This window comes from Scyliorhinus canicula, chromosome 6, assembly GCF_902713615.1.
Source record: "Scyliorhinus canicula chromosome 6, sScyCan1.1, whole genome shotgun sequence".
NCBI lineage: Eukaryota > Metazoa > Chordata > Chondrichthyes > Carcharhiniformes > Scyliorhinidae > Scyliorhinus > Scyliorhinus canicula.
Window position 1 is genome coordinate 103,753,201 of NC_052151.1, and position 24,692 is coordinate 103,777,892.

Genomic DNA, 24,692 nt, shown 5'->3' on the forward strand with positions numbered 1-24,692 from the left:
TTGTCAAGTGGGGGTGAGAGAGACGCCCTGTGAAATACCACCCCTGTTACAACAGTGAGTGTTTTGCAGTAATATTGTTGGAATAATTATAGTTTAAGAATGTATAGGGACTGTTGCCTGAAAAGGGGCATTTATTTGTGAGTCTAACCCAGTAGAAATCTTTTGGGAAATGTTTATAAAACTAATTGTAACTGTGTAACTGTAAACTCAAATGTATAAGTTTTCTTCTTTTAATAAATGTTTGAATACTTAACATCTGGAAAAGTAGTATTGGAATGTTTATTTCTGACTCCAGTGCACATACCTTCTCGTAATAAAATATAAATTGGAAATTGTGATAGCTTGATCAAGTTTTCCTTTAGGGCCTGCACAACGTGTAATCACCATATGCCATATCATAACAATTGCACCTGGATCAAGTGCCAGATGAGACTTACTAACTATTCTCAGGATAGCAATCGTTTTATGTTGCAAAACTGTTATGGACCTTCCAATATTTCACTTTCAGAGAAACAAAAAAACATTGTTGAGAATCTAAAGTACTTCAACTGAAGATGGTTTAAATATTTTAAGTGGATGAAATGAATTAAATATAACCTGTGACACAATTTAACTTCCACCGTTTGTTTCTGCAGAGGCCATAATTAAGGATGCGCCATTAAAATATTACCACGTTTAATCGGGTTTTGGAGTCAAAGAGATTTTAGTGAGCTGGCTGGATACAAACTCCAACAGTGATGTGTCACTGACAAGTAAATTGCCTGAAGTGTTGGTTCATCTTGGACTTTTTTCCTCTTTTGTTTTCCAAAGAATGTGTTTGAAGTTTCAGGTGATTTCAGAAAAATCTTTGACAGAAGTTAGAATACTTAAGCCACTAAGACGTTAGTTAACATATTACAAGTATTTAGGAATGTAACATGTTAAATGTAAACCAAATTCAGTAACAGGTATTTGCAGAAATATAGTACACCGTCACAAATAAGTCCATAGTATCAAGAACTGGGAGGAATAATGAGGTTCTCAGGGATGCAAAAAAGTTACATTATTTACCTGCACAACTATTGGATCGTCAGTCCTGCACACTCACTCAAGATTGTCGGCTGAATTACAATTGTTACCAACTCGTATTTCAGTAACATTTTTCATGGGTTCATTGCCAGTTTCCATGGACCTGGAACTGGCTGACAGCCCCCAGATTGTGGGGCTTTCGAAACAGTGCATTATCAATGTCATATTGCTAGACAGTGAATGTGAAGTGTCCAGGGATGATTGTCTTACAATTGACTATGGGGTGAGCTTCAGCCATATCCTGCCAGACTGAACTGTCATAATAAGCGAGGGTATTAATGCTGCTCATTGTTACTTATGTTCAATTTGCACAGCAACTTCAAACATACAGTTAAACGCAGAAATTCAAAAGTGGCTGTCGGAGGTGCTTTGTGTACATTGAACAGTGTAACGTTCCTGTACTTGGATGGTAGATACAAACCAAATGAATGACACAAAGCTGAGGTTGTCCATTTCAGTTCAAGGACCCCTTTTATGGGCAAGCTAAGTCTTAATTAAAGTCAATCAATTTTACAAAATAAATTATGCAAGGGGGGAATTTCATTGCTGGCCATTTAAACCATATAAATTATATTTTCTCTTGCGTTTCGTCTTTTATCCCCTCTCTAAATTCAGTTTTTCTTTCATCCTTTTCATTTTGCTTGAAGTACCCAATTCATCCATTCTAAATTACATTTCCGCTTCAGACTCTCAGCAGTTTATTAACAAAAACTGCACCATTCACACATGTCATAGACACCCTATAGCAGGCACTGTGCTGATTTGTTTTCTCCAATGGAAATTAAACAGGCCGGGCAAGTCTAATGATAGATTAAATTCTGGTCCAAAGTAATTATCTGATTAGAGCAAAGCATCAATGCCCGTTTGATCCACCTCCTTCACCATGCTACAGTAGTTAAAATGAGTGACATAGTAATGCGCAGCAAAAGTTAAATAAGACAATGAAGGGGGGAAATCTATTTAACCATGATGATAAATTGTAACATGATTTGATTAATTTTGAAACAATTTGGGTGAAGTATTGCTTTCCTACAGCAAGCTGTTCTAGGGATACAAAATGGAGCATAAAAGATTTGCCATTACAACTATCAATGCTTTTCATTTCAGAGATTTTATACAGCCTGAAATGGTCAGTTTCGCAAGTTCTAAATTATGTGCAATTAAATTATAAACTTTGTGAAGCCTGGAAAGACATCCAGAGGGCTTAGAAATCACAAGTATGTGGAGACTGATTTACAATTGAAGCAAACCATGATTCCACAATGTGTGCTCGCGGCAAACGAGATCTCCCTGTTCACCAAGATAAGGAGTGAGTCATCAACTGTTCTTTTTATGTTCAACTTGATTCAATAATGTTAAACTGACACTATACTACTTTCTGGCTGCATTATGATGTTAATTGACCAAGAAGATATCAGTGTAGAATCACAGAATGATGCAGCAAAAAAGGAGAACATTCAATCCATCGTGCTTTTGCTGGCTCCTTTTTTGGCAGAGCAATCCAAAGAGTCACACTCTCTTGTTCTTTCCCCATGAACCGGATTTATTTACCTTTTTACCATTAATCCTATTCTTTTTTTGAAAGCTACTGTAGCATAGAATCCCAATGTGCAGAAGGTGGCCATTTGGCTCATCGGGTCTGCCCTAACCATCCAAAGGAGCACCACTTCCTGTGCTCACTTCCCCGCCCTATTCCTATAATCCCACCTAACCTACATATCTTTGGACTAAGGGAGGAAACCGGAACGCCCGGAGGAAACCCATGCCGACACGGGGAGAATGTGCAAACTCCACACAGTCACCAGAGGCCAGAACTAAACCTGGGTCCCTGGTTCTGTGAGGCAGTAGTGCTAGCCACTATGCCACCATCATCTGCCTCCATCATCCTTCCAGATAATATATCGCCATTCCTTCACTGTCATTGGTCACAATCCTAGAACATCCTTCCTAACCACTTTGTGGGTGAACCTGCACAACATCGCCGACAGTGGATCAAGGTGGTGGTTCACTCTATCTTCTCGAGGACAATTGGGGATGGGCAATAAAAGCTGTCCTAGCCAGTGACGTCATTTTCCTCATAAAATTAGGAACCCTCCAGCTCACAAGTTGGTACTTACTCAGTAGTTGGTATGGTTTCCCTCCGTAATCATCTTTTCATCTGGGCTATTCCTCTATTTCACCTTTTGCACGGTTTCCAATATTTTCCTGACCAACGATGTTACTATATCCTAAGATCTATCTTCTCAGCAAGTCCCTCAGAATCGAGGATAACATGCCTCCACTCCAATGTGATGGAATGAAATGGCTAATCGGTCCAATTCCTGATCTGTAGACTCTGCCACATGCAGAACAGGTGGGATGTGAAGGGCTGGGTAAATGGTCTGTTGTGGATTGTGCACTTGCTCCAACACTTTGACTTTGCATCTCCATGCTCTCGGTGGGTTCGGTGGCTTCCTTATTGGAATGTCTCCATATTAGTCAATGATAAGCCAGAGTCTCTGATGTGGATGTGTTCGACCTCTTTAAGAATGCTTTGAGGACGCTAAAGTATTTCTGCTTTCCTTATGAGGATCCCCCGCCACGACCCAGATCAGAGTGAAGCAGTTACTTTTGTTTGTATGATGTCAAGCGTACAAATCATATCTCACCCAAGGGAGCTGACTTTGAGTGATTAGTGCCTTGGTACTGGGAAAGTTGGCTTGGGAGAGAACACTGCCGTTGGACTACCTTTTTTGCCATCTAATTTTGAGGATCTTGACGTTACTGTTGGTGGTATGTCTCCAGTACGGTGAAATCCCTGCTATATGTTGTCCAAGTCTCTGAAGCATATTGCAGAGCGGGAATTATTGCTACCTTGTAAACTATGACCTTAGTCTCAGGCTCAAGATCCTAGTCCTCAAATGCCATGCTGATCATCTATAGAACAGACAGGAAACTGTTCAAACTATAGTACCTTCAACCCAAAATCACTCCAAGCTCAGTCATAGAACTTCAGTATGTAGATTCTGCTTGTATGCCACTCACTCAGAAACTGAGCTCCAGGTCATTGGCAACTTCCTCTCCAAAGCATATGAAAAAACAGGCCTTTTACTAAACACCCTGAAAACCTGCGTCGACTTCCCACCAGCCCGCATAGCCAAGCATATTTTCAAAATCTACGTAGCCTCTGCTCAACAAACACAGACATAGACAACAAAATTCATCATCGCCTCTCCAATGTGCCAGTTCAGCCTTCGGCCGACTGAGGGAAAGAACATCCTCTGGTTCAGCACCCAGGATTGCACACAGTACTGCAGATGTGCTCTGACTAGATGATTTATGTAGCTGGAGTAAAATGTTCTTTCTTGCATATTCTAACAATTTAGTTATAAATACTAACACTCCATTAGTTGTTTTGATAATTTTTTGGAGCCAGCTACTGTATTTTAGTGATCTGTTTACATGGACCCCCAAATATATTTGGACCTTCAATATTCCCTGCTTTCCACCCCTTTTCGGGCCAAAATGGACGACCTCAGGCTTGCCCGTTTTGAAATCCATCGGCCACAATTTTTTTTGAATTACTTAATCAACCGATGTTTGTTTGTCATTTTATGATAAACATTCCAGGCTGCAGGATCATTAGAAAGGTCAAGAAAATTAAGAAATGGGAGAAATGAAAAAAAGACAATGACTGCAGTGGAAAGAAGTGATTTCAAAAAGGGTGATCAGACATCAGAAACAGTGTGGAATTAGAAAAGAATGGCAATTTCACAAATTTCAACCTTTGAACTACAGTGAAATCAAGGTAACAATTTAAATAATTAAACGGTTCCCATTTTACATTTTAGAATAATCTATTTTACAAAGCAGACAATTGAATTTCCCTTCTCCATGCCATTTATGAGTTGACATTTCTAGCTCAATCAAGAAACATATTGAATTGATAAAATGCCAATTGGATTCAAGTAGTGTGCGTTAATATAGTTCTTGGTTATAAAAATTAGGAACAAATTGAAATCTGCATGAATTATTAATTTGTTATTGGACCTCTTTTATTTAAAAATCAAAACTCTGAGAACCCACACAAACACTCGAGGTGAATAGAATACTTTTCCATGAACTTGCCTTTTTTCAGGTTTTGGCTGCTTGTCAGAATGTCAGAAATGACATTTCTGCTGATACCAGAAACATATTTTTAAGCAGGTTTGTAACAGCAAGATGTGTAGTATACTTAGTAGTATATATACACATTTTAAATCATTCTTGAAAGTAAATACCAAATTAATATAGCTTCTTGGTGTCAGGGGTGTGCTGCTCAACCATTAGCTTTGCAATAATTACATTTCGCTGCCTACCGCAATCTCATGCACTGAATGGTGTGATATGGCTATATTTGCATATTGGATACAAATTAAATCCATTGCAGATGTTTATGAGCAATGCAGAAGTACTCTTTTAGTAAGGTTGTAAGCGTAAATGCCAATCAAACTCTTGTGTATTAAGAAATAAAAAAGAATAGAATCACATCTCTTCAGGTTGCAAATTGTTCTTAGAGAACGTAACATACTAATTTTTAACCATTCTTTTTTCTTTCTTTTTAAATCTCTTCATCCAATCATTCTTTTCCCCTCAATGTATCTGCTTTGACATTCAGTTCTCCCCTGTCACTAACACTGGTTCTTAGTACTTCCATGGTTTGTTTTCAAGTTCTTCAATTTATTACATTATCACGCTCACAAGGGTTCCTGTATTGCTTGCTCTTACATCAACTCACAGTTTTAGCAACTTAACAGGCAAAAACATTAAGCTGAAGGGTGCTCAAGCAAATCTTCACTGATGGCAGACACCGTTAGATGATCTGCTGCAGCAAAAGCTGACCCATTTATTTTATTTCACAGCAACTGAAGATTACACAACAGAAAATGTCAACACTGGTTTGAGTTTTGCAAGCTTATTCTTTCAGTAGGATACACATTGTTTACACTTCATTTTACAATACACTGGGGGTTTCAGCCATCAAACTGTCATTTTTCATTCCCATCTACGAGTGATACATCAATTTGCCATTTTTCAAGGGCTTTAAAACACAGCTTTTCTGCCAGTTTTAGTGGAGTTTAACAGCCATCATTTGCTCATTAACTTTTGCAGAGGAGTTGCTTTTCTTCAAATGAACGGAGGAGGAACAATTATCAAAATAAGGTTGCCATTATTCAGCTTGTAGCTCTTAAGTTCAAGATCTTTCTACCGTGTTTAAACACTAGTATATTCATTCCTTCATTAAAATAAATCCATAATTTTCAAAAATCAGCACTTTTAAAGCCTACTGCACCTGGTATTCCCAGGAGGTCTCCAATCCAAGTACTAACCAGGCCTGAGTCTGCTTAGCTTCAGTGATGAGACGAGATCAGGTGTTTCAGACGAGTATGGCCATAGGCATGGGGAAGCACTTTTTCGAACTTATGGCTCCTATTTAATTTTTATGTAATGATTAATTTAGCAATTACACAAACACAAAACTATTGCTGCTTTACATTTGTATTGTAAACTCAAATTCAGAAAAACTCTTACAAATGGGAAAAACAAATCACAAATTTTTGTGCAAATAGATCCACAAATCCTTTTCTTGGGGTTCCTTGTGGGATGAAAAAAATGAATCTTATCTGGCCTGTCCGATGTTCTTATATGGATACAACTTCAGACTTTTTCTCTCTCTCTCTCCCGCCCCCCCCCCCCCCCCCCCCCCCCCGGACAAAAGCCTATCATTTAGATTTTTCTCTCTCTAGTCTTCCCCTTCCATGCCTCAGGGAAAACTGAAAATTTGCCAAATGGGAAATTGGAAACAACCCACTATTTTGGTTCACCAACACTTCAATTCACACTCGTTTGCTCTCACACATACACATAGCACACCAAATTACTATTTTGTGATTGCAAAAAAATCAGGAAACCTCAGCATCTGTTAAAATGAAAAACTGATAGCGATCTTCCATCGGTGCAAAAAATAGATTAATTACCATTTACAAGTGGTGGCAACAGAATTTCCTCATTGCTTTTTAAGGCCATTAAATGTGGACCACATCACGCTGCACGATGGAGGCAAATAGGGACCATATAACTCTGATGAAACAGCAGGCATCCATTCAAGTACCAATAATGGTGACAGAGTGAATAGTGCTCAGGGGCTTTGTCAGAGCAGCGACTTTTCTTGTTACAGTGACAGAGGCAGAGGAGGAGATGGGCCAGGGTTCCTGTGGGCAAAGGAAGTACAAAACCAGTAGCAAGTATTTCTCATTAGAGAATGTGCAGCAGAAAATAACTAGCCACGGGGATGAACATACAATGTTCAAGACACAAGCTCTCAAGGAGACTGTGACTTAGTCGAAAACTGCATGCATAAACACTACACACGTAAAGATTCATCACTGTTATCAATTTTACCGCTGAAGTGGTTTGCCTGACATCCACATCTCAACAGTTAGACTGTTTCAATTTGGGCAAGTGATGCTGTCCCTTCTCCAGAACAGACTAGCAGGCTACAAGGTATGTTTATAGAGACTGAAATTTAATAAGCACAAGTTTCCTTATGGCTTGCATGTTCAATATGTTATGCATTGTATTTTATGTGATAGTGTGCAAGTTCTCGGTGGGTCACATAACTCGTTTGGCCAATCAGGTCAGAGCACGCGAATCCTGGGGCTGAGCATGGGATTCACCTGGCACTTAGGAGCCTGGAGTTGTGGAGTACAGTAGCTTTCATCTCACTCTCTGCAAATAGCTTAATAACCGTTTATTCGTTAATCCACTTGGTGGTCACCAGTCTTGTAAGATGCTACATTTGGTGATGTGGATCAATCGGAGTGCATTCCTACTGCTACACATGTCAGGAGAGCAGACCTCATGCGGAAGCCCTTTCTTCAAGCAAACTCATTCAACAGTCTGACAGTGTCAAAATGCCCAGTTTTGGAAAACTTGAATCATTCGACCTTCACACAGAGCAGTGGGTGCTGCTACAAACACTTTTTTTTTTAAGGCCTATGAAATTGAGGGGTGAGGGGGTGGGGGGCGGAAAGAGAGGGAACAGAACATAAGAACATAAGAACTAGGAGCAGGAGTAGGCCATCTGGCCCCTCGAGCCTGCTCCGCCATTCAATTAGATCATGGCTGATCTTTTGTGGACTCAGCTCCACTTTCCGGCCCGAACACCATAACCCTTAATCCCTTTATTCTTCAAAAAACTATCTATCTTTACCTTAAAAACATGTAATGAAGGAGCCTCAACTGCTTCACTGGGCAAGGAATTCCATAGATTCACAACCCTTTGGGTGAAAAAGTTCCTCCTAAACTCAGTCCTAAATCTACTTCCCCTTATTTTGAGGCTATGTCCCCTAGTTCTGCTGTCACCCGCCAGTGGAAACAACCTGCCCGCATCTATCCTATCTATTCCCTTCATAATTTTAAATGTTTCTATAAGATCCCCCTCATCCTTCTAAATTCCAACGAGTACAGACCCAGTCTACTCAATCTCTCCTCATAATCCAACCCCTTCAGCTCTGGGATTAACCTAGTGAATCTCCTCTGCACACCCTCCAGCGCCAGTACGTCCTTTCTCAAGTAAGGAGACCAAAACTGAACACAATACTCCAGGTGTGGCCGCACTAACACCTTATACAATTGCAACATAACCTCCCTAGTCTTAAACTCCATCCCTCTAGCAATGAAGGACAAAATTCCACTTGCCTTCTTAATCACCTGTTGCACTTTTAAACCAACCTTCTGTGACTCATGCACTAACACACCCAAGTCTCTCTGAACAGCGGCATGCTTTAATATTTTATCGTTTAAATAATAATCCCATTTGCTGTTATTCCTACCAAAATGGATAACCTCACATTTGTCAACATTGTATTTCATCTGCCAGACCCTAGCCCATTCACTTAACCTATCCAAATCCCTCTGCAGACTTCCAGTATCCTCTGCACTTTTCGCTTTACCACTCATCTTAGTGTCATCCGCAAACTTGGACACATTGCCCTTGGTCCCCAACTCCAAATCATCTATGTAAATTGTGAACAATTGTGGGCCCAACACGGATCCCTGAGGGACACCACTAGTTACTGACTGCCAACCAGAGAAACACCCATTTATCCCAACTCTTTGCTTTCTATTAATTAACCAATCCTCTATCCATGCTACTACTTTACCCTTAATGCCATGCATCTTTATCTTATGCAGCAACCTTTTGTGTGGCACCTTGTCAAAGGCTTTCTGGAAATCCAGATATACCACATCCATCGGCTCCCCGTTATCTACTGCACTGGTAATGTCCTCAAAAAATTCCACTAAATTAGTTAGGCATGACCTGCCCTTTACGAACCCATGCTGCGTCTGCCCAATGGGACAATTTCTATCCAGATGCCTCGCAATTTCTTCCTTGATGATAGATTCCAGCATCTTCCCTACTACCGAAGTTAAGCTCACTGCCCTATAATTTCCTGCTTTCTGCCTACCTCCTTTTTTAAACAGTGGCGTCACGTTTGCTAATTTCCAATCCACCGGGACCACCCCAGAGTCTAGTGAATTTCGGAAAGTTATCACTAGTGCATCTGCAATTTTCCTAGCCATCTCTTTTAGCACTCTGGGATGCATTCCATCAGGGCCAGGAGACTTGTCTACCCTTAGCCCCATTAGCTTGCCCATCACTCCCTCCTTAGTGATAACAATCCTCTCAAGGTCCTCACCTGTCATAGCCTCATTTCTATCAGTCGCTGGCATGTTATTTGTCTTCCACTGTGAAGACCGACCCAAAAAACCTGTTCAGTTCCTCAGCCATTTCCTCATTTCCCATTATTAAAACTCCCTTCTCATCCTCTAAAGGACCAATATTTACCTTAGCCACTCTTTTTTGTCTTATATATTTGTAAAAACCTTTACTGTCTGTTTTTATATTCTGAGCAACTTTACTCTCATACTCTATCTTACTCTTCTTTATAGCTTTTTTAGTAGATTTCTGTTGCCCCCTAAAGATTTCCCAGTCCTCTAGTCTCCCACCAATCTTTGCCACTTTCTATGCTTTTTCCTTCAATTTGATACTCTCCCTTATTTCCTTAGATATCCACGGTCGATTTTCCCTCTTTCTTCCGTCCTTCTATTTTGTTGGTATAAACCTTTGCTGAGCACTGTGAAAAATCGCTTGGAAGGTTCTCCACTGTTCCTCAACTGTTCCACCATAAAGTCTTAGCTCCCAGTCTACCTTAGCTAGTTCTTCTCTCATCCCCTTGTAATCTCCTTTGTTTAAACACAAAACACTAGTATTTGATTTTACTTTCTCACCCTCCATCTGTATTTTAAATTCCACCATATTGTGATCGCTCCTTCCGAGAGGGTCCCTAACTATGAGATCATGAATCAATCCTGTCTCATTACACAGGACAAGATCTAGGACCGCTTGTTCCCTCGTAGGTTCCATTACATACTGTTCTAGGAAACTATCGCGGATACATTCTATAAACTCCTCCTCAAGGTTGCCTTGACCGACCTGGTTAAACTAATCGACATGTAGATTAAAATCCCCCATGATAACTGCTGTACCATTTCTACATGCATCAGTTATTTCTTTGTTTATTGCCATATCGTTACTATTTGGTGGCCGATAGACTACTCCTATCAGTGACTTTTGCGCCTTACTATTCCTGATTTCCACCCAAATGGATTCAACCTTATCCTCCATAGCACCGATCTCATCCCTTAATATTGCCCGGATGTCATCCTTAAATAACAGAGCAACACCATCTCCCTTACCATCCACTCTGTCCTTCCGAATAGTTTGATACCCTCGGATATTTAACTCCCAGTCGTGACCATCCTTTAACCATGTTTCAGTAATGGCCACTAAATCAGTCATTTACGATGATTTGTGCCATCAACTCATTTACTTTATTCCGAATACTACGAGCATTCAGGTAAAGTACACTTATGTTGGTTTTTTTACCTCTGTTTTGAATTTTAACATCTCCAGTTTTATTCCTTTTGTTATTACTGGGCCTATTTACTGAGCTCCCCTCAGTCACTGTACCTTGTACTGTCGCCCTTTTAGATTTTTGACTATGTCTTCTCTGCCTTGCACTTTTCCCCTTACTTCCTTTTGCTTCTGTCCCTGTTTTACTACCTTCCAACTTCCTGCATCAGTTCCCATCCCCCTGCCACATTAGTTTAAACCCTCCCCAACAGCTCTAGAAAACACCCCCCCTAGGACATCGGTTCCAGTCCTGCCCAGGTGCAGACCATCTGATTTGTACTGGTCCCACCTCCCCCAGAACCGGTCCCAATGCCCCAGGAATTTGAATCCCTCCCTCTTGCACCATCTCTCGAGCCACGCATTCATCCTATCTATCCTGACATTCCTACTCTGACTAGCTCGTGGCACTGGTAGCAATCCTGAGATTACTACCTTTGAGGTCCTACTTTTTAGCTTAACTCCTAACTCCCTGAATTCCACTTGTAGGACCTCATCCCGTTTTTTACCTATATCGTTGGTGCCTATGTGCACCACGACAGCTGGCTGTTCACCCTCCCCCCCCAGAATGTCCTGCAGCCGCTCCGCGACATCCTTGACCCTTGCACCTGGGAGGCAACATACCATCCTGGAGTCTCGATTGCGCCCACAGAACCGCCTGTCTATTCCCCTTACGATCGAGTCCCCTATCACTATAGCCCTGCCATTTTTCTTCCTGCCCTGCTGTGCAGCAGAGCCAGCCACGGTGCCATGAACCTGGTTGCTGCTGCCTTCCCCTGGTGAGCCAGCTCCCTCAACAGTATCCAAAGCGGTATATCTGTTTTGCAGGGAGATGACCGCATGGGACACCTGCACTGCCTTCCTACTCTTGCTCTTTCTTTTGGTCACCCATTTTCTATCTCCCTCAGTAACCTTCACCTGCGGTGTGACCAACTCGCTAAACGTGCTATCCACGACCTCCTCAGCATCACGGATGCTCCAAAGTGAGTCCATCCGCAGCTCCAGAGCCGTCAAGCGGTCTAACAAGAGCTGCAACTGAACACACTTCTTGCACGTGAAGGAGCCAGGGACAGTGGACGTGTCCCTGAGCTCCCACATCGCACACGAGGAGCATGACACGGGTCTGGGATCTCCTGCCATGTCTTAAACCCTAGGTAAACTTAAACAACTAGAATTTCAAAATAAAAATAAATAAATTAGACAATGAAAAGAAAAAGAGAGACTACTTACCAGTCACTTATCAGGGTTAAAAAGCACCTCCTCACACTCTGCACCGATTTACCTCACTGCACCAAATGACCAAGTTTCAATCCCCACTCTGGATAAGTCTCACTCCGGATGTGTCTCCTGGAAAAGTGCTACCCACAGAAGGAGTGGATAATCTTATGAACAGCCTGCGGAGCTCCGACCTATAACCTTATAAGGACTCTGACATCTTCAGTTGCCCCCAACTCCAAAGCTTTTGAGGAGCTTGTGGAATTAGTCAAGGGAGGTTATCACCCGAAGCCCTTGGTGATGATGTGATACAAATTTAATTTGTTGACAAGGGCCCCAGGGGAAACGATAGTGTAATTTGTGGCGCGCCTAAAGTGGCTGAACAATGCGAGTTTGGATCTGTACTCAACATGTTGAGAGGCAGGCTCATCTGTGGAGTTCACGATATGGCCGTATAAAATAAAATAAGTTATTAACAGAAGCAGAGATTACCTTAAAGGCGGCATTAAAGGTTGCCCATGCTGCCATTGTGAGGGAGGTCACACTCAGCAGAAACGCAAATTCAGGGAAGCTATATGCTATGCTTGTGATAGGAGGGGGCAAGACCATTACCCAGTCCTCCCGCTAGAATCATAGAATTGCTACAGTGCAGGCGGAGGCCATTCGGCCATCAAGTCTGCACCAACCCTCTGAACAAGCAGCTTACCAAGTCCTACACCCCTACCCTAACCCTGCAACCGCATCTAACCTGCACATCTTTGGACACAAAGGGACAATTTAACATGGCCAATCCATCTAATCAGCACATCTTTAGACGGTGGGAGAAAACCTGAGCACCCAGAGGAAACCCATGCAGACACGGGGAGAACATACAAAATAGTTATCCATGGCTGGAATTGAATCCAGGTCCCTGGTGCTGCGAGGCAGCAGTGCTTAACCACCGTGCTGCCCCTAGATCCTCCCCGAACCCAGTGGTGGTGTCCTCTCTTAGAATCTGTAAACAGTTTCAACCAAATTTTAAACTCCTTTCCTTGTCTTCACTGGCCTCTACTCTGTACAATCACCTTTTCGTACCTTTTGGGTTGGAATAAACTCTTAATTCGTGGAAATTGAAGGCACGAGAGCACTTCGGTGACCTGTTCGTGGAGCGGTTTACCATTTTAGAAAGTTAGCGGTCAAATTTCAGCGATCCTACTATGGTCTTTTGCACTACCTTTAAGTTCATTATTTCTCCCGTACAGCTTGCTCTTCCTTTCTCCCGGCCCAACCTTCCTCCTCGCTGAAGAGGATTTTATCCTTGGCTCAGACTGACAGGGGGTCTATCTCAAACTTATATGGCCACATTCTCTCATCTGATCCCTCCCCACTAGACTGGGCGAGGGCAAAATGGGAGAGCAACCTGGGCTCTATACTCTCTAGCGAGGCTTGGGAGAGGCCCTTTACAGGGTCAACTCCATGTCCACATATGCTCGTTGGAGCCTAATTCAGTTCAAGGTGCTTCATAGGTCATACTTGGCTAAGGCAAGGATGAGTGGGTTTATTCTGAACGCAATCGCTTTCACTTGCCCCAGTTGACATACGCATGTGTTTTTGTCCTGCCCCAGATTCATCTTCTTTAGGTCTTTTTTAAGCACCATATCGGAGGTACACCATTTGGAATTACTCCCATGTTTGCTGGTAGCCATATTTTGAGTTTTGTATTCATCAGCAGGTTCACGTGGGTTAGAGGCAGATGTTGTTGCTTTTGCCTCAGTGATAGCCCAAAGATGGATGCTGCTTAGCTGGAGGTCTCCTGTTCCACCCAGTGCCTCTGGCTGGTTGGTGGACTTAGAGAAAATTTAATTCACCATCAGGGGTGGGATGGAGAGATTCTACCCGAGATGGCAACTGTTTATTTCATTTTTCAAAGATCTAGACACCGTCAGCTGTTATGAGTTTTAGGTCTAAAGTTTAAAATACTTCCTTTTTCTTTATTTGTGATGCTTGCATCGAGCAAATTTTGAAGATGTTTTAAAAGGATTTAAGAAGGTTGGATTAAGGGTGAAAAGAGAAAAATGCACATTCCAAACTCTTGAAGCGAAGTACTTAGGGTTTCAAGTAGATGCCTAAGGGCTATGCACTATGGAAGAAAAGACAAAAGCAATTAAGTTAACAGCAGCCCCCAAAAATATGTCAGAATTGACATCCTTTTCAAGAGCGGGGAATTATTATGGAATATTAATTCCTGATCTTTGTACAATGTTGACACCCCTACACATACGACTCAAGAAGCACCAGAGGTGGTACTGGTGAGTGGATCAGAAAGAAGCCTTTGAACAGGTCAAACTAGCTTTGCGGTCATTTAGTCTCTTGGTTCATTTTGACCCCTCAAAAGAAATCATTTTTACCTGTGACACATTTCCTGAGGGAATCAAAGCGGTTTTAGTATATAAGATGGAAGACGGTGCAGAAAGGCCTCTGCTTGAAGATTTTGACCGATACATGAAAACTAGGAGCAGGAGTAGGCCATCTGGCCCCTCGAGCCTGCTCCACCATTCAATGAGATCATGGCTGATCTTTTGTGGACTCAGCTCCACTTTCCTGCCCGAACACCATAACCCTTAATCCCTTTATTCTTCAAAAAACTATCTTTATCTTAAAACAATTTAATGAAGGAGCCTCAACTGTTTCATTGGGCAAGGAATTCCATAAATTCACAACCCTTTGGGTGAAGAAGTTCCTCCTAAACTCAGTCCTAAATCTACTTCCCCTTATTTTTAGGCTATGTCCCCTAGTTCTGCTTTCACCCGCCAGTGGAAACAACCTGCCCGCATCTATCCTATCTATTCCCTTCATAATTTTATATGTTTCTATAAGATCCCCCCTCATCCTTCTAAATTCCAATGAATACAGTCTCAGTCCACTCAACCTCTCCTCGTAATTCAACCCCTTCAGCTCTGGGATTAACCTAGTGAATCTCCTCTGCACACCCTCCAGCGCCAGTACGTCCTTTCTCAGGTCCAAAACTGAACACAATACTCCAGGTGTGGCCTCACTAACACCTTATACAATTGCAGCATAACCTCCCTCGTCTTAAACTCCATCCCTCTAGCAATGAAGGACATCATTCCATTTGCCTTCTAAATCACCTGTTGCACCTGTAAACCAACTTTTTGCGACTCATGCACTAGTACACCTAGGTCTCTCTGCACAACAGCATGCTTCAATATTTTATCATTTAAATAATAATCCCTTTTGCTACTATTCTTACCAAAATGGATAACCTCACATTTGTCAACATTGTATTCCATCTGCCAGACCCTAGCCCATTCACTTAACCTATCCAAATCCCTCTGCAGACTTCTGGTATCCTCTACACTTTTTGCTTTACCACTCATCTTAGTGTCGTCTGCAACTTGGACACATTGCCCTTGGTCCCCAACTCCAAATCATCTATGTAAATTGTGAACAATTGTGGGCCCAATACTGATCCCTGAGGTACACCACTAGCTACTGATTGCCAACAAGAGAAACACCCATGAATCCCCACTCTTTGCTTTCTATTAATTAACCAATCCTCTATCCATGCTACTACTTTACCCTTAATGCCATGCATCTTTATCTTATGCAGCAACCTTTTGTGTGGCACCTTGACAAAGGCTTTCTGGAAATCCAGATATACCACATCCATTGGTTCCCCGTTATCTACCGCACTGGTAATGTCCTCAAAAATTTCTATTAAATTAGTACAGCACAACCTGCCCTTTATGAACTCATGCTGCGTCTGCCCAATGGGACAATTTCCATCCAGATGCCTCGCTATTTCTTCCTTGATGATAGATTCTAGCATCTTCCTTACTACCAAAGTTAAGCTCACTGGCCTATAATTACCCGCTTTCTGCCCACCTCCTTTTTTAAACAGTTGTGTCACGTTTGCTAATTTCCAATCCGCTGGGACCACCCCAGGGTCTAATGAATTTTGGTAAATTATCACTAGTGCATTTGCAATTTCCCTAGCCATCTCTTTTTGGCACTCTGGGATGCATTCCATCACTTGTCTACCTTTAGCCCCATTAGCTTGGCCATCACTACCTGCTTTGTGATAACAATCTTTTCAAGGTCCTCATCTGTTATCGCCTCGTTTCTATCAGTCACTGGCATGTTATTTGTGTCTTCCACTGTGAAGACTGACCCAAAAAACCTGTTCAGTTCCTCAGCCATTTCCTCATCTCCCATTATTAAATTCCCTTCTCATCCTCGAATGGACCAATATTTATCTTAGCCACTCTTTTTCGTTTTATATATTTGTAGAAACTTTTACTATCTGTTTTTATATTCTGAGCAAATTTGCTCTCATACTCTATCTTACTCTTCTTTATAGCTTTTTTGGTAGCTTTCTGTGGCCCCCTAAAGATTTCCCAGTCCTCTAGTCTCCCACTTATCTTTGCCACTTTGTTTGCTTTTTCCTTCAATTTGATACTCTCCCTTATTTCCTTTGATATCCACGGTCGATTTTCCCTCTTTCTACCATCCTTGCTTTTTGTTGGTATAAAACTTTGCTGAGCACTGTGAAAAACAGATGGTTCTCCACTGTTCTTCAACTGTTTCACCATAAAGTCTTTGCTCCCAGTCTACCGTAGTTAGCTCTTCTCTCATCCCATTGTAATCTCCTTTGTTTAAACACAAAACACTAGTATTTGATTTTACTTTCTCACCCTCCATCTGTATTTTAAATTCCACCATATTGTGATCGCTCCTTCCGAGAGGATCCCTAACTATGAGATCATTAATCAATCCTGTCTCATTACACAGGACCAGATCTAGGGGTGCTTGTTCGCTCGTAGATTCCACTACATACTGTTCGAGGAAACTATCACGGATATATTCTATAAACTCCTCCTCAACACTGCCTTGACCGACCTGGTTAAACTAATCGACATGTAGATTAGAATCCCCCATGATAACTGCTGTATCATTGCTACATGCATCAGTTATTTCTTTGTTTATTGCCTGCCCCACCATAATGTTACTATTTGGTAACACAATAGTCTATTGGCCTATAGACTACGCCTATCAGTGACTTTTTCGCCTTATTATTCCTGATTTCCACCCAAAAGGATTCAACCTTATTCTCCATAGCACCGATGTCATCCCTTACTATTGCCCAGATGTCATCCTTAAATAACAGAGCTACACCCTTACCATCCACTCTGTCCTTCCGAATGGTTTGATACCCTCGGATATTTAACTCCCAGTCGTGACCATCCTTTAACCATGTTTCAGTAATGGCCACTAAATCAGTCATTCACAATGATTTGCGCCATCAACTCATTTACCTTATTCCGAATACTACAAGCATTCAGGCAAAGTGCACTTATTTTGGCTTTTATACCTCTGCTTTGAATCTTAACACCTCGATCAGTAACCTCTCCTAAGTTATATTTCCTCTTAACTTTTCTCCTAATTTTCCTTGTCGTTGAACCCATATCTTTATGTAACAACCTGCCGTGTTGCTTACCATTTATGTTTTTACTTCCCGTTTTATTCCTTTTAGTATTACTGGACCTATTCACTGAGCAGTCCTCAGTCACTGTAGCCTGTACTGTTGCCCTTTTTGATTTTTGACTATGGCTTCTTTGCCTTACACATTCCCCCTTACTGCGTTTTGTTTCTATCCCTGTCCGGCTTCCTGCATTGGTTCCCACCCTCCTGCCACATTAGTTTAAACCCTCCCCAACCGCTCTAGCAAACACCCCCCCCCCCCCCCCCCAGGACATCGGTTCCAGTCCTGCCCAGGTGCAGACCATCTGATTTGTACTGGTCCCACCTCCCCCAGAACCGGTTCCAATGCCCCAGGAATTTGAATCCCTCCTTCATGCACCATCTCTCGAGTCACGATTCATCCTATCGATCCTGACATTCCTACTCTGACTTGCTCGTGGCACTAGTAGCAATCCTGAGAATACTATCTTTGAGGTCCTACATTGTAGTTTAACTCCTAACTCCCTGAATTCAGCTTGTCGGACCTCGTCCCGTTTTTTACGTATACCGTTGGTGCCTATGTGCACCACGACAGCTGGCTGTCCCCCCACCCCCCCTCCCCAGAATGTCCTGCAGCCACTCCGAGACATCCTTGACCCTTGCACCAGGGAGGCAACATACCATCGTGGAGTCTTGATTGCGTCCGCAGAACCACCTGTCTATTCCCCTTACGATCAAGTCCCCTATCACTATAGCCCTGCCATTCTTCTTCCTGCCCAGCTGCGCAGCAGAGCCAGCCACGGTGCCATGAACCTGGCTGCTGCTGCCTTCTCATGGTGAGCCTTCTCCCTCAACAGTATCTAAAGCGGTATATCTGTTTTGCAGGGAGATGGCTGCAGGGGACACCTGCACTGCCTCTACTCTTGCTCTGTCTTTTGGTCACCCATTTTCTATCTCCCTCAGTAACTTTCACCTGCGGTGTGACCAACTCGCTAAACGTGCTATCCACAACGTCCTCAGCATCGCGGATGCTCCAAAGTGAGTCCATCCGCAGCTCCAGTGCCATCAAGCGGTCTCACAGGAGCTGCAACTGGACACACTTCTTGCATGTGAAGGAGCCAGGGACAGTGGACGTGCCCCGGAGCTCCCACATCGCACACGAGGAGCATGACAAGGGTCTGGGATCTCCTGCCATGTCTTAAACCTTTGGTTAACTGATACAACTCCAATTCCAAAAAAAAAACCGAAGAAAAAATAAATAAATATACCAATGAAAAGAAAAAGAAAAAGGAAAAACTGTTTACCAGTCACTTACCAGGGATAAAAAGCACCCCCCCCCCCACCGCGCTTCAAATTCCCAAACTCACTCTTTGCTGTGTCTCACTCTGGCTGTGCGTTCTCTGGCTCACTGGGAGAACTGAACAAGCTTACTTTCAAATCGAAAAAGAGGGACAAGGGAGGTTAAGGTAATTCCTCCCATCTCCAGCTAGACTCTATTGTTATCAGCCTATAAGCACACACCAGCGCACATGAACTTTCGAGGCACGCATATCAAACGCGGACTTCTTAAGCTGTGTTACCTTAGCGGAGAGTATACTGCCTCTGCCAATACACAGGAAATTGTTCTTGCTCTAAACTTTCTCATACATATATTGGTGCAGGAGCCAAGGTTGGACAGGTCATGGCCGCGCTCGCTGGTCCCATCGGGGGGGTGAAGACGTTAGCTGGGCTGATGTTGGAAATGGGAGAGGTGGACCCTTGGGAGGTTTCTGCACCCGAGGGAGCTGGAGTACTCGTTTTTCTCAGCAGTCCATAGGGTATGTACTTTTTCGTGGCGGGGAAGGCTTTGCTGGCTGGGGTTAAGGGGTCGGAATACTCGGCAATTGCAGTGTCAGATCATGCTCTGTATTGGGTGGATATGGTGCTGGAGAAATGGGTAGCTCAGAGGCTGGGGTGGAAATTAGATGTGGGCCTGTTGGGGGACAAAGTATTCTGTGACAAAATTGAAAAGGTAATTAAGGAATATGTAGGTTTCAACTGTACAGGTGAGGTGTCGAAGGCAGGCGTCTGGGAGGCTCTAAAGGCAGTGGTGAGGGGGGTGGTGATTTTGTTTAAGGCCAGGGTGGACAAAGAGGAGAGGTTGGAGAGGGTAATGGATGAGGTGTTGGAGGTAGATAGGAGTTATGCAAAGGATGGGGACCCAGCAAAGCTTGAAAAGAGGAAGGAACTACAGGCGAGTTTTGACCAACTATCTATCAGGAAGGCGGTGAACCAACTGAGACGAGCAAGGGGTGCAGTTTACTAATATGGAGATAGGGCATGTTAAGGTATGTTAGCAGGTCAGCTCCGGAGGGAAGCAGCAGCAAGGGAAATTGTTCAGGTGATGGATAGGGCAGGGAAGTTGGTGGTGGCTCCGGATCTGATTAACAAGGTTTTTGAGGAATTTTATGAGAGGTTGTACAGGTCAGAGCCACCTGGGGGAGACCGTGAGATGCAGGAATTTCTAGATGGGTTGGAGTACCCGAGGCTAGGGGGGGACAGGGCTACATTAGAAGGAGCCATAGTGGAGCAGGAGATAAAGGATGCTATTGGGAGAATGCAGTCGGGGAAGGTGGCAGGGCCGGATGGGTTTCCGGTGGAATATTATAAAAAATTCAACGATAAGCTGGCACCCCTGATGGCGGGGATGTTTGAAGAGGAGATAGGGAAGCAGGAGTTGCCACAAACTTTGGGTCAGACATCGATTTCCCTGCTGCTAAAAACGATAAGGATCCAACAGAGTGTGGGTCGTATAGGCCCATATTACTTCTGAATGTGGACGCAAATGTACTGGCGTATCTACTGGCGGGTAGGCTGGAGGAATGCCTCCCGAAGGTGATAGGTGAAGATCAGATGGGGTTCGTGGGAGGAAGGCAGCTCTTTTCAAACATTAGAAGTGTATTGAACATCGTTATGGCACCCAGAGGGGAAGGAAACAGAGGTGGTTGTGGCATTGGACGCTGAGAAGGCTTTCGACCGGGTAGAATGGGGGTACTTGATGGCAGTTCTGGAGCGGTTTGGGATTGGACCAAGATTTGTGAACTGGGTAAAGCTACTATAAGGAGCCGAGGGCGAGTGTCCGCACAAACAACATCAGCTCGAGATACTTTGCTCTCCAACGTGGGACTAGGCAGGGATGTCCTATGTCCCCCCCCTGCTGCTTGTACTCGTGATTGAGCCATTAGAAAGTTCGGGCATATGGGAAGGAATAATAGAGCATAGGGAGTCCTTGTATGCCGATAACTTGCTATTACACGTGTCGGAACAGAGTGTGTCGATAGGGGGAATATTGGAGCTACTCCGAGTGTTTGGGTCTTTCTCGGGATACAAACTAAATCTCAACAAGTGAGTATTTTGTGGTGTCTCGGCCAGGGGTGGGGGGGACTGGCATTCCATAGGGCAGGGACCCACTTTAGGTACCTGGAGGTGCAGGTTGCCCGGGAGTGGGGGGGGGGGGGGGCTTCGCAGGTACAACATTTCTAGTTTTGTGGGGAGAGGAAAAGCCGATCTGGCAAGGTGGGACAGTCTCCCTCTGTCACTGGCGGGTCGGGTACAGGCGGTTAAAAAGAAGGTGTTGACGCGATTTCTGTTTATTTTTCAATGCCTGCCGATTTTCCTGCCAAAGGCTTTTTTCAGAGAGGTTGAGGGAGGTCTTACCTCGTTCATATGGGAAGGGAAGGTGGCCAGAGTGCGAAAGCTGCTGCTACAGAGGGGAAGGCAGGCAGGGGCTTTGGGTCTTCCAATCTGATGTATTATTACTGGGCGGCGAATGTGGAGAAGGTGCGGAGCTGGGTTAGAGGGGTTGATTCCCAGTGGGTCAGAATGGAGGAGAGTTTGTGCAGGGGGTCGGGATTGAAAGCACTAGCAATAGCGCTGCTACCGATAGCCCCAGGGAAATACTCAGGATTCCGGTAATAATAGCTTCATTGAGAATTTGGAGGCAGTTTCACCAACACTTCGGGTTGGAGGAAGGGTCAAGGGAAATGCCGATTCAGGGGAACCACAGATTTGAGCCAGGGAGGTGGGATGGAAATTTTTGGAAATGGGAGGAGAAGGGGATTAAGAAACTGAGAGATTTGTTTCTTAGGGGTCGGTTTGCAGGATTAAAGGAGCTATAAGCAAAGTATGGGCTAGAGCAGGGGGGAATGTTTAGATACATACAGGTTCGAGAGTTTGCCAGAAAGGAGATACAGAGCTTCCCGGTGGAGCCGGCCTCCACATTGCTGAAGGAGCTGCTGATGACGGGACCTGGAGAAGGGGGTAGTGTCAGCGGTTTACGAGGCTATTTTGGAAGAGGAGAAGACACCATTGGAAGGGATCAAAGCAAAGTGGGAGGAAGAGTTGGGAGAGGGTTTGGAGGAGTTCTGCTGTGAGGTGCTCTGGAGAGTGAATGCCTCCACCTCGTGCGCGAGGTTGGAGCTCATATAACTGAAGGTGGTATATAGAGCACACCTCATGAGGGCGAGAATGAAGGGGGCGCTAATCGCGTTCGTATGTTTTGGTCCTGTCCAAAGCTAGAGGATTACTGGAAGGAGGGTTTTAGGGTAATTTCTAAAGTGGTGCACATGAAACAGGACCCGGGCCCCCGGGTAGCCATATTCGAGGTGTCGGACCGGCCAGGGTTGGAAACGGTAGCGGAGGCAGATGTTGTAGTCTTCGCCTCATTGATCGCCCAAAGACAGATCCTGTTGGGATGGAGGGTAGCCTCTCCACCTTGTGCCCTGGCGTGGCGCAGGGACTTGTTGGAATTCTTAACTCTCGAGGAGGTTAAGTTTGAACTGAGGGGAAGGATGGAGGGATTCTACAATTCATGGGCATTATTCATTATGCACTTTCAAGAACTGGATAACATCGAACATGAGTTGGGGCGTGTGGGTGGGAGGGCTGGGGGGAGGGAGGCAATGTGTGTTGATGGTGACTATGGGTGATTCCTGATTCCATTTTGTTATTTGTTTATGTGAACATGTGGGCTGATGTTTGGGGTTTTGGGGGAGGTGGGGTTCGTTGTTATTGATATGGGGATTGACATATTTGTTACTGATTACTGTTTATTGTTGGTGGGTGTAAATTTGGGAGAAAATGTGAAAAAGGAAGGGAATAAAGAAATACTTAAAAAAAAAAACCTTTCACGATACATTTTTTAAAATACAAATTTAGAGTAGCCAATTATTGTTTTCCAATTAAGGGGCAATTCAGCGTGGCCAATCCACCTAGCCTGCACATCTTTGGGTTGTGGGGGTGAAACCCACGCAAACACAGGGAGAACGTGCAAACTCCACACGGACACCGACCCAGAGCCGGGATGGAACCTGGGACCTCGGCGCAGTGAGGCAGCAAGGCTAACTCACTGCATGACCGTGATGCCCTAACTTTCTCAATACATTGCCTGTGTCAGCGCAACAGGTCAGAGTTTGGACACAGAAGGACCCTTGTTATCTAGACTCAAGCATATGATCTTCCACAGCTGGCATTATAACAACAGATCTGAGCAATTACCTAAAATTTCCGATAAAACAAGTTACCTTGTGAAGATGGTGTATTATTATGTGAAGCATCGGCGATCATTCCCACTCCTGCAAAAAGTTATTATTAAAGTTATTCTTACACGAGTTACACTGTGTCTATCCCTGGATGACAAAGATGAAGATGTCCGCAGGCAGTTAAATGTAGTGGCCTCGGATGATGCTGACATAGGGGGCCTCGGATGATGCTGACATAGGGAACCTTATCAAACAATGTGATCAACGTCAACTGCAGCAAAACTTGCTGTCTGCATCCTAATGCACCCTTGAGAGTGGCCAGGTCAGCCATGGGTGCGGGCTACTTATCAATTTTGCGGACCCATTCAGGGGGTTTTTGTTTTGGCTCATCATTGATGCTCACTCCAAGTAGTTGGGCATACACGAAATGAACTCCACAACCTCATCAGGTATGATCAAGATATTGCGACAGGGTGGCATAGTGGTTAGCACTGCTACCTCACAGTGCTGTAGGTATGGCATTTATGTCTGAGTATTTAATATTTTGCTTGAGGGAGCTTTTACCCAGTGTGTTGGCTGAAGGTGAACCATGGAACTCCTACAGTGCAGGAAACCACTTTGCCCATTGAGTCTCCTCCGACCCTCGAATAAAGCACCCTATCTAGGCCCACCCCCCTGCCCTATCCCCATAACTCCACCTAATAAAATTTTGCATATGTTCTGTGTTGGTGGGGAAATTTATCACTTTTGGAAGTAAATGGCATTTATCACTTTTGGAAGTAAATTAAATCCCAATAAACATCCCTAATTATCAGGTTAAAAAAATATTTATTGGTCACTGTTTATCAGTGTCATCAATTACACATTACATGTCATAAAACCCTTGTCATGACAGCCCCTCTTCAGATTCACAGTGAACAGCGCCATGGGAGATTCACTTTAAAACTTGCAATCTATTTTGGCAATATCAAGGAAGCTAACTAATATACTTCGTGGCAAATCAGCGTTTTTCTTTACACAGCAGTTCCAATGTAATTTTCTGCACCAGAGCAGTCCCACTCTAAACATCAATAAATATTAACTTCTACAAGACCAAACTGAGAAGAATTGCTCCATGTTTTGTCAAAAGTACCATAATAGACCCACCAATAACATAGGTTAGTGTTTTTCAAACTTCTTCCCTTGGGAACCATTTTTACCAACTGGCTGACCTTCGGGGAGCCACGCCAGCTGGCCGACATTTGCTACCTACGCCAGTCGGCTGACCTTCGCGAAACATGGTCTTGAACTTCGCAACACACCTTTTTGCTAACATTTAATGCAACAGGGGAGCCTGCCTGGTCCTCACAAGCACATTTGCTTTGTCATTTAATGTTACATTTCTCTCTGGATTTTTCATCAGAGGTCCTGGGGCTCACACCCGTACTTTGCCCTGC

At 43.7% G+C, this 24,692-nt stretch overlaps 1 protein-coding gene and 1 pseudogene across 8 annotated transcripts in view; both read right to left on the reverse strand.

Annotated features, from left to right (window-relative positions):
- ptprk (protein tyrosine phosphatase receptor type K) overlaps positions 1–24,692 on the reverse strand; it is a 740,572-nt gene that overhangs the window by 293,583 nt on the left and 422,297 nt on the right. The gene's annotated exons all lie outside the window — the stretch shown is intronic.
- Positions 6,368–6,485, reverse strand: LOC119968091 (annotated as a pseudogene).